Genomic DNA, 315 nt, shown 5'->3' with positions numbered 1-315 from the left:
TTTAAATATTTTTGTTTTGTTTTTATCTTTCACAAAGGTTCTTGGATACCTTGCTTCAATACCTTTGGTCGGACAAGAAAAGACTTGGCTAAGGAGTAGAGCTTCAAATAATTTATCACCAAGAAAGTTACTGATTTAAACCGAAACCTGTAACGCGAAAGATTCTTAATTAAGCTATTAAGTGGACGTGCAATAGTAGCTGTTGTTATATTACAAAAACTCTGATTTAAACATGCCTGTATAGTACAATGCATAATATTTTATGTTTTTTGCAAGTTTCAATTAAAGAAAAATGGTCAAGTATATTTTAAACTC

Source organism: Anneissia japonica, unplaced genomic scaffold (assembly GCF_011630105.1).
Source record: "Anneissia japonica isolate Jap-2015-1 unplaced genomic scaffold, ASM1163010v1 scaffold284953_len930413_cov181, whole genome shotgun sequence".
NCBI classification, from domain to species: domain Eukaryota; kingdom Metazoa; phylum Echinodermata; class Crinoidea; order Comatulida; family Comatulidae; genus Anneissia; species Anneissia japonica.
Note: the sequence above shows the minus strand (reverse complement) of the source record.